Here is a 17,742-nt window from a genome sequence, read left to right on the forward strand (position 1 = left end):
GCAGCAGGGTTCTTCTTCGTGAAGAAGAAAGATGGCGGATTACGCCCGTGTTTGGATTTCAGGGTGTTGAACCAGATTACGGTTCGTGATCCATACCCGATGCCACTGATACCAGATTTGTTCAATCAGGTGGCGGGTGCTAAGTGGTTTACCAAGCTTGACCTCAGGGGGGCGTACAACCTCATAAGAGTCCGTCAAGGTGATGAGTGGAAGACGGCTTTTAATACCCCTGAGGGTCATTTTGAAAATTTGGTGATGCCATTTGGGTTGACTAACGCACCTGCAGTGTTCCAACATTTCATCAATGATGTGTTCTCGCATGTTTTGGGGAAATTCGTTATCGTATACCTAGATGACATCCTCATATATTCTTGTGACCGTGATGCTCATTTAAATCATGTCAGGCAGGTGTTACAGCTTCTCAGAGAGAATAAGCTGTATGCTAAACTTGAGAAATGTGTATTTTCTGTTCGAGTTGCCTTTCTTGGGTTATATTGTGTCTGCTTCTGGTTTTAAAATGGACGCCGCTAAGGTGCAAGCGGTGCTGCATTAGGAATGTCCTGATAATCTGAAAGCACTTCAGCGGTTCCTTGGGTTTTCTAACTACTATAGGAAATTTATCAAGGATTTTTCCATCATTGCTAAACCGCTAACTGACATGACTAAAAAGGGTACCAATTTCTCCGTTTGGCCTGTGGCTGCTGTGCGCGCATTTGAATTTCTTAAGAACAGTTTTGTTTCAGCCCCCATTCTTGCGCAGCCAGATGTATCAAAACCCTTTGTTGTGGAAGTCGATGCGTCTGAGGTTGGTGTGGGGGCGGTACTATCTCAAGGCTCATCTTTGAGTGGTTTGCGTCTGTGCGCCTATTTCTCCAAGAAACTGTCATCCGCCGAACGTAACTACAATATCGGCAACAGGGAGATGTTGGCAATCAAGTTGGCCTTTGAGGAATGGCGACACTTCTTGGAGGGGTCGGTACATCAGGTTACTGTTATTACCGATCATAAGAATCTGCTGTATTTGGAGTCAGCCAAGCGTCTGTCCCCCAGGCAGGCTCGCTGGGCATTGTTTTTCACGCGGTTCAATTTTGTTGTCACTTACAGACCGGGGTCTAAAAACACTAAGGCGGATGCTCTGTCCAGGTGTTTTCCGGGGGGTGAACCTCAGGAAGATCCAGTACCCATCCTCCAAAAGGGTGTTGTGGTTTCGGCTCTCACTACCGAGGTTGAGGCTGAGATTGCCGAGGCTCAGGAGGAGGTACCATCTGAGCATCCCATCAACAAATCTTTTGTACCGCTTCATCTCCGCTTAAAGGTTTTGACGGAGCATCATGATGCTGTCCTGGCTGGCCACCCAGGGGTTAGAGGTAACTTGGAGTTGGTGTCACGTCGGTTTTGGTGGCCCAAGATCCGACAGGACGTGGTCTCATACGTGTCAGCTTGTACCACATGCGCTAGGGCTAAGACGCCCCGCTCCCGTCCTGTTGGCACACTACTTCCTCTTGAAGTACCTAGTAAGCCATGGACGGAAATCTCCATGGATTTCATCACTGATTTGCCCTCATCAGCTGGGAACACGGTCATCTTGGTGATTGTTGATCGGTTTTCTAAAATGTCGCACTTTGTGTCTTTGCCTTCATTGCCTAACGCTAAGACTCTGTCTCAGGTATTTGTGCAGGAGGTGGTCAGACTTCATGGGGTTCCGTCTGACATCATGTCTGATAGGGGGTCTCACTTTGTGGCAAAATTTTGGAAAGCATTTTGCTCACGGCTGAGGATCAAGTTGTCTCATTCTTCGGCGTTCCATCCTCAGTCAAATGGTCAGACTGAGCGTATGAACCAAAATTTGGAACAGTACTTACGCTACTTTGTCTCTGATAACCAGGAGGAGTGGTCTACCTTTCTTCCTTTGGCTGAGTTTGCCATCAATAATCACCGCCAGGAGTCGTCTGGGGAGTCTCCGTTTTTTTGTGTTTACGGGCTACATCCTCAATTTTGTACCTTGAGTCAGGGGGGCTCTTCCGGCGTTCCGGAGGAGGATCAGTTAGGAGCACAATTGTCATCAGTCTGGAGGAGAGTTAAACAGCGCCTGTTGAGTGTGGGTGCTAGGTACAAACGTGTGGCTGACAGTAGGCGTGTGCCAGGTCCGGACCTGAGTGTGGATGACTGGGTGTGGTTATCCACAAAAAACATAAGACTCAAAATACCATCCCTTAAATTGGGTCCACGGTTTATTGGTCCATTTAGGGTCACCGCCGTCATTAACCCAGTAGTGTACCGACTGGAGCTCTGTTGTGAATTCTGTTCTCGAACTCCCTCTGGTGGTTATGAATGGTACTTCGGCGAGTTCTGTCCATAGACTCCCTCTGGTGGCTGTGAGTGGAGCTGCTGGTTCTGAGGTTCTTTCCTCAGCTGACCTCGTTTAGTCCTAGGCTGGCTGCTCTATTTAACTCCACTTAGATCATTACTTGATGCCAGCTGTCAATGTCCTAGTACTGGTTCAGTTTGCTCTTGGATTTTTCAGATGACCTGTCTACTCCAGCAAAAGCTAAGTCCCTGCTAGCTTATTTTGTTTACCACTGTTTTCTGTCCAGCTTGCTATCATGATTCTGCCTGGCTAGCTGGAAGCTCTGGGATGCAGAGTGGCACCTCCACGCCGTGAGTCGGTGTGGGGTCTCTTTTGCACACTCTGCGTGGTTTTTTGATAGTTTTTTATGCTGACCGCAAAGATACCTTTTCTATCCTCAAGTCTGTTTAGTTAAGTCTGGCCTCTTTTGCTGAAACCTATTTCATTCCTGTGTTTGTGACTTCCATCTTAACTCACAGTCAATACGTGTGGGGGGCTGCCTATTTCTTTGGGAAATTTCTCTGAGGCAAGTTAGGCCTTATTTTCTATCTTTAGGGGTAGTTAGCTCTTAGGCTGTGAAGAGGCGTCTAGGCAGTGTCAGGTACGCTCCACGGCTATTTCTAGTTGTTGTGATAGGTTTAGGGGTTGCGGTCAGCAAAGCTCCCACTTCCCAGAACTTGTCCTGTATTACTAGTTTGCTCATCAGGTCATTCCTAGTGCTCCTAACCACCAGGTCATCATAACAGAGCTCCCTACGGTGTATAAGATATACAATGTGTTCCACAGGTCTCTTCTAAAGAAGGTGGTGGGTTCTGTGGACGCGGCGCCTATGCCACCTCCAGTCTTGGTGGATGGTAATTTGGAGTTTGAAGTCTCCAAGGTGGTTGACTCTCATGTAGTGCGTCGCACTTTACAGTACTTGGTACACTGGCGTGGTTATGGGCCTGAGGAGAGGTTCTGGGTACCAGCCTCGGATATTCATGCGGATCGGCTGGTCAGGTTTTTTCATCGTCGCCATCCAGACAAGCCGGGTCCTATAAGCCGTGAGGGCCCTGGGGTCCCTCGTAGAAGGCGGGGTACTGTCATGTCGGACGCTGTTCAGACCAGGTCGTTCGACAGACAGCGGTAATTCCACTTTTGACCACTATTTGCTCATTGGCGTCGGCTAGATTTTATCTAGCTGTTCCGGGGTTAATTTACCTGATCCTCGGATTGGAAGCTGGGCCATGCCCATTGCCTTTAAATAGTTCTCCTGATCATTGGGCGTCGCCGATTATAGCTTCTGTCTTGTGCGTTGTTATCTCGGTCCGGAGTGGAGAGCTGGTTGTTGGAGATTCATTGCTGGTGGTGTATTTTCCTTAGTCTTATTTACTCCTTCCTATATTTGTATTTATTTTGCCCTGCACATTTATAGTGTATTTCTGAGTGACTGCGGCGTGGTGTATATTATCCTTTATCCTTGTCTGTGCTAACTGTGGGTATTGGTGTATTACCTCTTCACTGGGTGGTGGGCGGTTGGTTTCAGCCTAGGGTTGAAACAGGAGACAGGGCGAGGGTCGAGGCCTGGACATGCACACCATCAGTGTAAACTCCAGGTAGAGGGTCAGTCAGGATTTCCCTAGTCTGAGGGAAATTACAGGGGCCCGGGTTATTAGCTCTCACTCACCTAGTCTCCCCGTGACACACATGTTGCGATTTTTTTCACATGCAGATTTGGTCAGTGAAAAAAACACCCATCTGCACTGCCCCATTGAATAATATCGGTCCAAGTGCTGTCCTTTTTTTTTTTTTACTGAAAGCACTCTGATCGAAAATTCTGTTGTGTGAAAGAGCCGCAAGGCCAGGGCTACACGGCAACTAAACTGAAGATAGCTTTGACTTTTGCCACGTCATCTGTCGTTCAGTGCAACTGCTACCTTGCGTAGCTATAGATGTGAAGAAATCGCTTTGAGACACCTAAGCTACCGCATAGAAACAAGTTGTAAAAAGTCAGACTCGGTTGGAAAGCGCCATAATGTAGCTGCGGCACTGAACGACAGCTGACGTGGTCATAGTCGAAGTGTGTCACTATCCTGATGAGGGATCTAAAGCTGCCATTGATGAATTGTGGCTGTCACTGATAAGGGAACTTTGTGGATGCCATTGTTATCTGTTAGAGTAGCTATCACCATTAGGAGGGCACCTAAAAAAACTGTCTATACTTCTCATCTCACATTCAGCCTTATGTACCTACCTTAATCATAATATTTTATGAATAAATCTGAGTACCCAGCTGCCGTCCTACAGAGGGTATTTGCCCCCAAGTTAGGCAGAGACGACTCAAGTCTTAATTTGAAGGAACAATTTGTAATGACAGAACCCACTCAATCTATTCAGTAGGTACTCAGCATAAAGTCTAGGCACCAATGCTGGCAAGGAAAGGGGTATGGATGCCATGTGTTCATTCAGAGTAGTCAGTGCCACCCTGTCGATGATGATGGAGGTAACACAGCTTGTAGAGATTGTATACCCTCCCTATTTAGAACAACCAGTGTTCAGGGTCTGAGGACGCTGGCATGACACAGGGATTCTCTCTTCTGTTTGCTCTAATTTCCTGTCTTGTGCCAGCCCCCTCATGCCCAGCACAAGACATTTGTCAATTCCCAGCAAATCACAACTGGACCTGTTATACTTCATACATAATCTACACGTTATTACTCAGGGCTCGACTTCCAGTTACACGAGGTGTCATGCCAAGATGACTCTAATGGCATGTCACGTTTCTATAACAGGAAGATGATCACCAGTCACCTCATTACCTGCTGCTCAGTCACAACTGCTGTTACTTAATGGAAAGTCAGTCTCTCATGTTCAGCTTGCCTCAGCAGTGTGTGTGCCAGCTGGGTAATACAGGCTCCCGGTCCTAAGGTCCCTTCAGGGTGACACGTCATGGAAATATTCCTACCAGATATTTATGGCCGTGTAAACGGCTGAAGAAATAATGCGCAGTATTCTGTAATATAAACTTCAAATCTGTGCATGCAGTGTATCCTTCAGGCCACTAAGGGGCATACAAATTATAGGGCTGAACCAATATTTGGAATTCAAACACTTGGAATTCAAATGGACAATCTATTTGATTTCAGAAGAAACAAACTGCTGCCAGACTCCTCTCTCCTTGTTGAAAACACATGAGTGCTTTTGCCTTGTTCATATGACCAGCTATTGTGATTTCCCTTTATGCTCCATGATGGGGCAGTCACGTGACCACAGATATGCGATTTACATATTTGTGGTCACGAGCCGACACTCCTCTCTTTCTGGAACGTTGAGAAGCTGGACGAAATTCTAGTTGGTACGTAACAACAGCTACGTAGATTTCATACTTATAGTCATGGGATCTCGCAAGGGGAAATATAGAGGAATCGTGACAGTGTCAGGGGTTACAAGGACTAAGCTATGCTGCACCCCTAACCCCTTAAACATGTCTTCATTCGTGATGTATTAATGTATGCTGATGTGTAATATATATATATATATATATATATATATATATATATATATACATATATACATATGTGTGTGTTTTTTATAGGGACAGTGCCATTTACAGTTCAGACACTAGATGAGGGCACAGAGTTCTTTAGTGTTAACCTCCCTGTAGATAGATAACATAGGAGTGGCTAGCTAGGGAGTAAGATAGCAGGACTTCCTGACTTTTAGTAAGTCAGGGCGGGTAGCACGTTGTGCTCGGGTGGGCTATATGCCCAAGCCACCTAGCACCCCGTAACGTTGAAGCAGAAGCCCAGCCATCCAGAGATAGTGAGTCACCTAGTGAAGTGACAGACATAGAAGAGAAGAGATTGTGTTAACAAAGGATTGGGCTTCCCAGGAAGAATACTGCAGGACAGAACGTGGCAGGACAGACGGGCGGGTCACTCGGGATGTGGAGATTGCTAGCATGGGTGGACTCCCTTGGTGTTGGGGCGAAACGGATGAGGGACCCCCTGCATACAGTGAGCGCACACAACTAGGATGCCGGGGAAATGTACAGCGAGGTACGACCCGATCTCGAGCCGTCTGACAGGGAGAGAAGAGATTGGAGAAATGCAGTATTATGTAACATGGAAACTATTGTTGTTGATGGAATGTATCTGGATGTGCTGCGAAGATCAGAAAGTAAAGTTTTGCATTTTGAGTTATACTTGGACTATGTCTCTGTTCATTCAAATGAAGCCAAAGGCGACCCCACAAAAAGGAGGGTAGGCCCCATCGGTGCCAGGAATGAAGAGGCAAGTAGAGTACCAGAAAAATGTGAATTTCATCTTTGGGGAGGTCAGGGTATATCTTGCCAGAGAAACTCAGCCACGACTACTGCCCTGGCCGACCTTTACAACAGCATGCACATCGCATTGTCACAATTTCTCAGTCCTGAAAACCCCTTTAACAGAGTTATTCACTACTCAGACAACCCCTACTTAAATCAAAAAGTGTGAATTTCCTGTAAGGGGAGGCCAGGGTATATCTTGCCAGAGAAACTCAGCCACGACTACTGCCCTGGCCGACCTTTACAACAGCATGCACATCGCATTGTCACAATTTCTCAGTCCTGAAAACTCCTTTAACAGAGTTATTCACTACTCAGACAACCCCTACTTAAATACTATATTCCCAAATATAAAATAAATATCACAGTCGTCGTTGTGACATCGTGAGCCCTGCAGCCATTCAGCAATCACTAATGGTCTGCAGCTCTGGTATTATAAATGTGTCACACTATGCTGGGACCTGTGGTACATCTGAGATGAAAAGATCGCAGTAATTAGCAGAGCACAGATCCTCTTTAAATCTGTGTTGCTTATTGGAATCACACCGTTCCATTATATACAGTTGTGCTCAAAATTTACATACCCTGGCAGAATTTTTACTTTCTTGGCATTTTTTCAGAGACTATGAATGATAACACCAAAACTTTTTTTCTACACTCATGGTTAGTGGTTGAGTAAAGCTTTTATTGTCAAACTATTGTGTTTTTTTAAATCATAATGACAACCCAAAACATCCAAATGACCCTGATCAAAAGTTCACATACCCCTTTTCCTAATATACTATTTATTGCCCCCTCTAACATCAATGACAACTTAAAGTCTTTTGCGGTAGTTGTCGATGAGGTTCTTTATTTTCTCAGATAGTAAAGCTGCCCACTCTCCTTGGCAAAAAGCATCCAGTTCCTGTAAATTCCTGGGCTGTCTAGCATGAACTGCAGGCTTGAGATCTCCCCAGAGTGGCTCAATGATATTGAGGTCAGGAGACTGAGATGGCCACTCTAGAACCTTCACTTTGTTCTGCTGTAGCCAATGACAGGTCGACTTGGCCTTCTGTTTTGGATTGTTGTCATGTTGGAACATCCAAGTACATCCCATGCATAGCTTTGGGGCTGGTGAGAGCAAATTTGCCTCCAGTATTTGCTGATAACCTGCTGTATTAATCATTCCTTCAACTTTGACCAAGTTTCCTGTGGCTTTGTAGCTCACACATCCCCAAAACATCAGCGATCCACCAATGGATCTTCTGCTTGGCCTACAACCTGCAACAGTGGCCCCATTCCTTCACATATCCTGCAGTCTCTCTCACCAGTGGTCACCACTCACCTGACTAAAATATATAACCTCTCTCTTTCTTCAGGTATCTTTCCCTCCTCATTTAAACATGCCATCATAACCCCTTTACTTAAAAAGCCATCTCTGGACCAGAACTGCACTGCTAACTACAGACCTGTCTCTAACCTTTCCTTTATCTCTAAACTCCTGGAACGCTTGGTCCACTCCCGTCTAATCCGCTATCTCTCGGATAACTCTCTTCTTGACCCCTTACAATCTGGTTTCCGCTCTTTACACTCCACTGAAACTGCCCTCACTAAAGTCTCTAATGATCTAATAACAGCTAAATCCAAAGGTCATTGCTCTCTGCTGATTCTCCTGGATCTATCTGCCGCATTTGTCACTGTGGATCACAAGCTCCTTCTCACTATGCTCCGCTCCATAGGCCTCAAGGACACAGCTCTCTCCTGATTCTCCTCCTACCTGTCTGACCGCTCCTTCACTATCTTTTGCCGGCTCCTCTTCCTCTCCTCGTCCCTTTACTATTGGGGTTCCGCAAGGCTCAGTCCTAGGCCCCCTCCTCTTCTCTCTTTACATGGCCCCTATTGGACAAACAATCAGCAGATTTGGGTTCCAGTATCATCTCTATGCTGATGACACCCAATTATACACTTCTTCCCCTGACATCACCCCTACCCTAATTCAAAATACCAAGGATTGTCTGTCTGCGGTCTCTAACATCATGTCCTCCCTCTACCTGAAACTAAATCTCTCCAAAACCGAACTTCTTGTGTTTCTCCCTTCTACTAACCTCACTCTACCCAACATCGAAATTACCCTGGAGGGTTCAACCATAACTCCCAAGCAGCATGCCCGCTGTCTTGGGGTCATATTCGACTCCGAACTTTCCTTTACTCACTATATCCGATCACTCACTCGCTCTTGTCACCTGCATCTTAAAAACATCTCCAGAATCCGACCTTTTCTCACCGTTGACACTGCTAAGACTCTTATTCATTCTCGTCTGGACTACTGCAACTCTCTTCTAATCGGTCTCCCTCTTACCAAACTTTCTCCTCTCCAATCCATCTTGAATGCTGCGGCCAGAGTCATATTTCTGTCCAGCCGCTTCACCGATGCCTCCATCTGTGCCAGTCATTACACTGGCTACCCATTCGCTACAGGGTCCAGTATAAACTCATCTCTCTCACCCACAAAGCTCTCCACAGTTCTGCACCACCTCATATCTCCTCTCTCATCTCTGTCTATCACCCTACACGTGCCCTCCGTTCTACAAATGACCTAAGACTAACATCCCCCGTAATCCGAACCTCGCACCTCCGTCTCCAAGACTTCTCTCGTGCTGCGCCAGCTCTCTGGAATGCACTTCCCCAGACGATCAGACTGATACCTAGCCCCGACCTATTCAAGCGCGCTTTGAAAACCCATCTCTTCAAACAAGCCTACCACATCAACTACTCAGTAAACTAACTTTGCCCTGTTCCCTCCTTCCAAATATTACTCTGAATCTGCACCCTACTATTCATCTGTCTCCACACCCTCCATGCACACGATAACTGCACTTGATACTTGACTATTGCACTTAAACACACGGGCTGATGACCGGATCATGCAGCTTTGTATGAAAATCCCTATGTTTTATAATTGCCAGACCTGAAATAACAAGCACTTTTCACCTATTGTGTCCCCCCATTTCCTTGTAGATTGTAAGCTTGCGAGCAGTGACCTCACTCCTAATGTCACTGTTTAAATTGTCTTAACTTGTACCGAATTTATTGTTTGTACATGTCTCCGCTTAATTGTAAAGTGCTGCGGAATATGTTGGCGCTATATAAATAAAAATTATTATTATTATTAATGTGCTTTACAGTAGGAATGGTGTTCCTTTCATCATAGGCCTTGTTGACCTCTTTCCAAATGTAACATTTATGGTTGTGGCTAAAAAGTAAAATTTTGGTTTCATCACTCCAAATTACCTTGTTCCAGAAGTTTTGAGGCTTGTCTCTGTGCTGTTTTGCGTATTGTAGGCGAGATACTTTGTGGCATTTGCGCAGTAATGGCTTTCTTCTGCCAAGTTGACCATGCAGCCCATTTTTCTTCAAGTGCCTCCTTATTGTGCATCTTGAAACAGCCACACTGCTAGTTTTCAGAGAGTCCAGTACTTCAGCTGATGTTATTTGTGGGTTTTTATTTGCATCCCAAACAATTTTCCTGGCAGTTGTGGACGACATTTTTGTTGGTCTACCTGACCGTGGTTTGTTTTTACAGAGCCCCTGACTTTCCATTTTTTAATCACAGTTTGAACGCTGCTGACTGGTATTATATTCTTCCTTATTCAAAATCCCTTTTACCTTGTACAAATCTCCCACTTTACGAGCACCAAAGCAACCCCAGACCCTCACATGCTTGACAGATGGTGTCAGGCACTCTTCCGGCATCTTTTCAGTTGTCCTGCGTCTCACAAATGTTCTTCTGTGTGATCCAAACACCTCAAACTTGGATTTGTCTGTCCATAACACTTTTTTCCAGTCTTCCTCTGTCCAATGTCTGTGTTCTTTTGCCCATATTAATCTTTTCCTTTTATTAGCCAGTCTCAGATATGTCTTTTTCTTTGCCACTCTGCCCTGAAGGCCAGCATCCCGGAGTCGCCTCGGCACTGTAGACGTTGACACTGGCGTTTTGCGTGTACTATTTAATGAAGCTGCAAGTTGAGGACCTGTGAGGCATCTCAAACTACAGACTCTAATGTACTTGTTGCTCAGTTTTGCAGTGGGGCCTCCCACTACTCTTTCTTCTCTGGTTAGAGCCTGTTTGTGCTCTCCTCTGACGGGAGTAGTACTTCAGTTTCTTGGCAATTTCTTAGCTGTGGTTCAGACTCCGTCCAGATGATTAAAATGTCATCAATGTAGCGGTAGTACGCCAGAGGCCTGATGGGACATGAGGACAAAAAGTCGCTTTCAAGTTTGGCCATGAAAAGATTTGCATACTATGGGGCCATTTTACTTCCCATCGCTGTGCCAGTCTCCTGTAGATAGATCTTCTTGTCAAATTCAAAGTAATTGTGGATGAGGATGAATTTTATAAGTTTCAGGACAGAATCAGCATCAGTCCCTGTGTTTTCCAGGAAGAATTTGCAGGCATTTAATCCATCCTGGTTTGGGATATTGGAGTACAAAGATTCCACATCCATGGTGGCCAGGATGGTTCCTTCTGGTAGAGGACCTATTGCTGATAGTTTATTAAATAGGTCAGTTGTGTCCTGAATGAAGCTGGGTCTATCCCTTACCAGGGGTTTAAGAATACCCTCTACCCATCCAGATACCTGCTCAGTAAGGGTGCCCACACATGAAATAATTATTTCATTATTATAATTATTTCATAATTATAGGAGGTCAGAGGTAGGAGACTCCGGCATCTCTGACTTCAGTGTTAACCCTGGGGTTAGGGATAGACTAGGACTCCCCTAGATTAAGGGACAATATAGGGTCCTTCTGCCCTGGCTTGCCTACAGTACAGCGTGACACCTGGTCTGCAGGTCTCATGTGGCATAATAATGTCACTCATGCTTTAGAAGACCCAATATCACTGAAAGAACATCAGTGCGTGAGGTGATTATCTGTTATTATTTTTTTACATTGGGGAATATAGTAGTTATATAGGGGCTGTCGGAAAAGTGCACAACCCCTTTAAGCTTCCTTAGGGTTGATTGATTTGGGCTATAATTTTACGGATTTGGCTAATCTACACCGTAATTTGCATATCTTACATGCATAATTTGAAGATTTGCAGCACATTTACTAAATGTCAAACCCACATTAAATCCACACCAAATCCACAGGCAAAACCTGGATTTTGTAATGGATTTGTCGGCAGCATAAAATTTCGGTCCGTGTGAATTCACACTTTTGATAATTCTACATAGACATGCACAGCCCCCTCCTGAGGAACTGTCCTCACTAATGCGTAGGCAGGACAATTTGTCTTGCAGGTCCAGTTCCATCCATTTTGCACCTGTCACATTTTTGAGACTCGGTTCCGATTTTCCAGGCATCCGATCAATTTGGCAAAGATTGGCAAAGGTCCTATACCACACAGGACTGTAAGAAGAACTGACCTCCACAAAAAAAAAACAGAAAATTTGCTAAACATACAGCAAAAAAGTAAAGATCCATACTGTAAATATGGAAGTAAAAGAGATAGTGATGAGTGAACGTGCTCTGATAAGGTGCTATCCGAGCATGCTCATGTGCTAATTGAGTGACTTTGGCGTGCTCGAAAAATATGTTTGAGTCCCCGCACCTGTATGTCTTGCGGCTTTTTGACAGCAGCAACCCATGCAAGGATTACAAAACAGTAATCCCTGCATGTGTTGTGGTTGTCAAACAGCCGTGAGAGTTGCAGCCGCGGGGACTCGATCAAATTATTCGAGCACACAGGAGACACTCGGTTAGCCCCTGAGCATGCTCGGATAATGCCTTATCCGAGCAATTTGTTTCATCACTAGAAAGGAATCAACATAAGAAAGCAGCATCCTAATAAGCTCATTAAAACTACCATAAGTCAACTGCATGTACATACCCTTAGCACGGTTACAGGGCCGGCATTATGGGCAGGCAGACCAGGCAGCTGTCCTGGGCCCCCGCTCCTCCAGGGGCCCGCATCGCAAATTCAACTTATCAGTATCATAGATGCCAATACAGTTGAAAGCAGTGGTGGAGGAGAGAATGTCAGATGACATTCCCTCTTCCATCACTCCCCTTCTGCTTCTGACTCAGCTGGTGCACGATGACGTCACTTTATCGTGTTTCATGCTGTGCCAGCAGTAGGGCTGATGAGACCGGAGCAAAGCCTGGAGCAGCGCGGGGAACGAGGAGGAGAGCTGAATATATTGTATTGTATATGTGTACAGGGTGGGCCATGTATATGTATACACCTAAATAAAATGGGAATGGTTGGTGATATCAACTTCCTGTTTGTGGCACATTAGTATATGGGAGGGGGGAAACTTTTCAAGATGGGTGGTGACCATGGTGGCCATTTTGAAGTCTGCCAACTATATTTTTTCCAATGGGAAGAGGGTCATGTGACACATCAAACTTATTGAGAATTTCACAAGAAAAACAATGGTGTGCTTGGTTTTAACGTAACTTTATTCTTTCATGATTTATTTACAAGTTTATGACCACTTATAAAATGTTTTCAAAGTGCTGCCCATTGTGTTGGATTGTCAATGCAACCCTCTTCTCCCACTCATGACACACTGATAGCAGCACCACAGAAGAAATGCTAGCACAGGCTTCTAGTATCCAATGTTTCAGATGCTGCACATCTCGTATCTTCACAGCATAGACAATTGCCTTCAGATGTACCCCAAAGATAAAAGTCTAAGGTGGTCGGATCGGGAGACCTTGGTGGCCATTCAACTGGCCAACAACGACTAATCCACTTTCCAGGAAACTGTTCATGTAGGAATGCTCGGACCTGACACCCATAATGTGGTGGTGCACCAACCATTCCCATTTTATTTAGGTGTATCCATATAAACGGCCCACGTTGTATATATGTGTAATTGTGTATGCATTATACTGTGTGTGTGAGGCTGCACTATACTGTGCATTACACAGTATTACATCCTAATATCCATTGTGACCACATATTACTACACACAAAGGAGAGAGGAGCGTCTCCTGCACATGCTCACAGACATCTGTCCTAATAACATTCTAGAATAGATTTGTATATCAGTGTAACAAGATGGCGGCCACTTTCATTTTATAGTGATCACGTACCCAGAGAAAACGATTGTTAATTTCTATTATTATTCAGGAGCTTTTTATAATGGAATTTCCATTAGTTATTACTGTTTTGCTATTCCCGGCCTAAGCACAGGTCATTATTATTTATGTCCAGCACGGTGGCTCAGTGGTTAGCACTGTTGCTTTGCAGCACTGCGGTCCTGGATTCAAATCCCACCCAGGACAACATCTGCAAGGAGTTTGTATGTTCTCCCCGTATTTGGGTGGATTTCCACTGGTGTCTCTGGTTTCCTCCTACACTCCGAAGACATACTGATAGGGAACGTAGATTGTGAGCCCCAAAGGGGGACAGTGCCAATAATGTCTGTAAGGCGCTGGGACATTTATGTCATGTTTCGCCACAAGATGGCATCATCTAACCGAAGAATAAATCTTCATAGTTTGCATGTTTACTGGAAATGGATTGTAATGGATTCTGCAGATTTTCCTTTTTTTTGCAGTCAGATTTTACATATTTTCAGTTATAACAGGCCAGACATCTCAGAATATCTGCTCACAATGATTGCAGTCCACGCTGTGTGCTATTCTGTAGCTTCAAGACTTCTGGGAGTGGGAAAATGTATGTATGTGTGTAAGTAGCTTCAGTAATAAACTGAGAACTATAAATCTCATAATGCCCTTAGCTGTACACAGATTGAGCGCATGTGCCGTTGAACCAATAATCTAATGGTCAGCTCACTGGGCATGTGTGACAGGAGCACAAGAGACTCCGTTTCTGGAGTAGTGCCGCTCCTCTGTACTCCACATTGTGTCCTATGCCAGTCAGCTGAGACCAACATCCATCTGGTGCGTTATGGAAGCGCTGCAGACAATCAGTAGCTGCCGATAGGCTACAGTGCTCACAATTCACCCAAGCTGGAGAAGCAGCAAAGCCAATCAGTGACCAAGTTTGGATACAGGGGACGCAGCGCTGAGTATGGGAGAGCGGCACTGGCCAGGTTGGGAGGTGAATTTTTTTTTTCCCTGGTTGTCCAGTAGTGTAGAACCACTTTAAGTTGCGCGGAACTGACAGCAATATATGAGGAGAGCAATAGGCCATGTAGGTGGCAAGAGGGGGACCACTTTCTGGTGACTTAGGGAGACCGACCTGCTCATTATAGGAGTTGAAGGAACAACCTGTTGTTGGGGCTACTGGTGGCGTCCATCTCAGTCCATGAACTACCTGGCGGAGCTGACTAAGCTAAGTAACATAGCAGCAACTCATGGGCCCCTATGCAAAATCTCCAACAGGGCAACAATATATTATGGGTCTTTAATGGTATTGGTCTTCTCATATGGGACCTTTTGGGCATTCCTAGTCTCCAGGGCCCGGGTGGAACTTAAACCCCTGCACTAACTATAGTTACGCCCCTGTCCGGCTCTTTGTAGGCAGGTTCAATGGAAAACATGCAGGCCCTGAGCCATTTTATGTGATTGATGAACACAACTTCATATAAAGTGATGGCACAACTGGGGCTCCATGTTTTCATATGGCTACGATGTTTTATGCCAACACCGTAATCATGTCGTTCAGAACAGATAAGTGATATTATCCTATACGGTCCTGCTACAAACAGAAGCAGTGGGGCCCATTGATGTATATTGGGTCCATCTGGCGTCCAGTATGTGCCAGAAACAAGACGGATCCCATATATATCAATATACACTCACCGGCCACTTTATTAGGTACACCTGTCCAACTTCTTGTTAACACTTAATTTCTAATCAGCCAATCACATGGCGGCAACTCAGTGCATTTAGGCATGTAGACATGGTCAAGACAATCTCCTGCAGTTCAAACCGAGCATCAGTATGGGGAAGAAAGGTGATTTGAGTGCCTTTGAACGTGGCATGGTTGTTGGTGCCAGAAGGGCTGGTCTGAGTATTTCAGAAACTGCTGATCTACTGGGATTTTCACGCACAACCATCTCTAGGGTTTACAGAGAATGGTCCGAAAAAGAAAAAAAATCCAGTGAGCGGCAGTTCTGTGGGCGGAAATGCCTTGTTGATGCCAGAGGTCAGAGGAGAATGGGCAGACTGGTTCGAGCTGATAGAAAGGCAACAGTGACTCAAATCGCCACCCGTTACAACCAAGGTAGGCCTAAGAGCATCTCTGAACGCACAGTGCGTCGAACTTTGAGGCAGATGGGCTACAGCAGCAGAAGACCACACCGGGTACCACTCCTTTCAGCTAAGAACAGGAAACTGAGGCTACAATTTGCACAAGCTCATCGAAATTGGACAGTAGAAGATTGGAAAAACGTTGCTTGGTCTGATGAGTCTCGATTTCTGCTGCGACATTCGGATGGTAGGGTCAGAATTTGGCGTAAACAACATGAAAGCATGGATCCATCCTGCCTTGTATGGAGCATCTTTGGGATGTGCAGCCGACAAATCTGCGGCAACTGTGTGATGCCATCATGTCAATATGGACCAAAATCTCTGAGGAATGCTTCCAGCACCTTGTTGAATCTATGCCACGAAGAATTGAGGCAGTTCTGAAGGCAAAAGGGGGTCCAACCCGTTACTAGCACGGTGTACCTAATAAAGTGGCCGGTGAGTGTATATCAATGGGCCCTAATGCTATTGTCTGCGTCAGAACTGTAGGATTTATCTGTTCCGTTTGTTCTAAATAGAATAGACAAACTGATGCCTTAGAATTGTATGTGAATCAGTTCTGCAAATTTATTCTACACATTTAGTTTCAGATCTTCACTGTTTTCAAGAGCTCTGCTTGCTGTCAGTGACTGGAAAGATTCTCAACCATAAAGTAGGTTCACACGGTTGTTTTCTGTCCATCTGAGAAAAACGGTCAGATTTATTCCAATCAGATATTGATCAGAGTGGCCTCACTTTTTCTTGGAAATGGAGAGAAAAAAAAATGTATTCACCTTGTCCATTCTATCAATCAAATAGGTCTGCACTCAGATGTCATCCGAGTGCGATCCATTTTAGAGACGACACTCAGATCAAAATCGGACATGTCTCCGATTTTTCCCTGGGAACTCTCAGTGCGAAAAAAAAATTGGACATGTGCACAGCCCCATAGAGTATCATGGGTACAGGGGCTATCCGTGAAAACCACAGATAGCACTCATCTGAAATAATCGGTCGTGCGCAGGAGCACATAGCGAGAGATGTCCATGCCTTTCTGGTGCTTTCCAGTCTAGACAATCCTCTGTAAGCAAAGTAGCCTGGTCTCTGGACTGATACAGTTTACTGGCACTGATACATTGTAGAAAAGTATTTGAGATATGGCCTAGTGATAACATGGCGACTCTGCATTTCTCCGACACGTGCGAACAAAAACATTTATGCGACTATGGTCACAGGGCAAAGTGTCACGCGGTCTTCTTGCTGCAATACATATGTAGTCCAAGCCTTCACACGCCGATGTGAAATTCTCTAGACTGGATACGACGGTAACAAACCCTCTGCTCTGAGTATTATTAGGACTATATGGGGTTAAAGAATCCCATACCCGTAGTACTCCGCTGACCCATCCTGCAGTTCTGCCTCGTTTTGCCCCAATTATCATCACTAATAATAATCTATCACATCATTGTCATGTAATCTCGTTATTCCAGATTACACGTCACAAAACTCCACCAATCCCAGCCGCATACATATCCATGTGAATATTCCAATTCTCACTGGAGATATGGGGTTGCCTTGTATACTGGGTCACATGACATCTGATTAATGTCATTAATACTCCCTGATTTCCTGCAGCCTGATAATTACACAGCACACGAGGAGTGACCTTGAGGGAGGCTGATGGACCAGTAATGATGAGGGCAGTGATGATTTCTACTGATGCACATAGACATCCGTGAGGCTGGCATTCAGAGAGATTCCTGGTGCTGGCAGTGCAGGGTGATGATGATGAGGAGGAGGAATAGGAGGCCCCCTGCTACTGGTGGTGGCCACAGAACCATGTGATGATGCTATTGCTGGAGCAGCAGCTCAGGAGCAGCCTCCTTTCTTCTGTTTCAGGCTG

General features: G+C 45.3%; 1 protein-coding gene across 1 annotated transcript in view; it reads left to right on the forward strand.

The window, feature by feature from the left end:
- The first annotated feature begins 17,428 nt into the window (after nucleotides 1–17,428).
- GDAP1L1 (ganglioside induced differentiation associated protein 1 like 1) overlaps nucleotides 17,429–17,742 on the forward strand; it is a 94,540-nt gene continuing 94,226 nt past the window's right edge. Inside the window, exon 1 of the mRNA XM_077252781.1 lies at nucleotides 17,429–17,742. This exon is cut by the window's right edge and continues 182 nt beyond it. The gene's annotated coding sequence lies outside the window, so the exon portion shown is untranslated.

This window comes from Ranitomeya variabilis, chromosome 4 (genome assembly GCF_051348905.1).
Source record: "Ranitomeya variabilis isolate aRanVar5 chromosome 4, aRanVar5.hap1, whole genome shotgun sequence".
Taxonomy (NCBI): Eukaryota; Metazoa; Chordata; class Amphibia; order Anura; family Dendrobatidae; genus Ranitomeya; species Ranitomeya variabilis.